The sequence below is a fragment of the Sprattus sprattus genome, assembly GCF_963457725.1.
Source record: "Sprattus sprattus genome assembly, chromosome: 17".
Taxonomy (NCBI): Eukaryota; Metazoa; Chordata; class Actinopteri; order Clupeiformes; family Clupeidae; genus Sprattus; species Sprattus sprattus.
Genome location: NC_137915.1, coordinates 21,798,010 through 21,798,614, shown reverse-complemented (window position 1 = coordinate 21,798,614; position 605 = coordinate 21,798,010).

The window sequence follows — 605 nt, the reverse complement described above, 5'->3', positions numbered from 1 at the left end:
TAACACCGCAATCATTTGTATGAATGTCCTGGAACTTTGTATTACTCAGGCCATCTTCAGGTCTTGTGTTTGCCTCTGCCCTACCACACCGGAAAAGTAGAGCTAAATTTGGGTGTGTTCACATGGCTTGAGTTGGCTGTTACGGTCCTATGATGATTTCTGTGTAAAGTACATCACTGTTAAATCACTGGCTACCCTCTGGAGCTGTCCGAGGTACTGAAATTCCAACATAACCGGTGGTCACGCTGAAGACACGACTGGGATACACCATCATCGACAGGGCTAGGGAACCGCAGAGAACCATTCAAAAATGCGCGACCTCGGTCACAAGCAAACGCATTCCTTCCGCTCGGCAGAATCGTGGATATCTAGGTAACGTCAAGCCCCGCTGCCCCCCGCTTCGCGCGCGTGCCATGCAACAGCACTCAGCAAGAATGCCTGCGGAACAACTCACTGCGGACAAACAAACACACCGAGCTCTGTCACAACAAACTTATGACAGACAAACTCATAACGGGATATGTAAGCTCGGGAAAACGGTGTATAAAGAACAGATACCACATCGCTGAATTTATAGGAGCATTAGACGTGCATTTCCCTGTTGC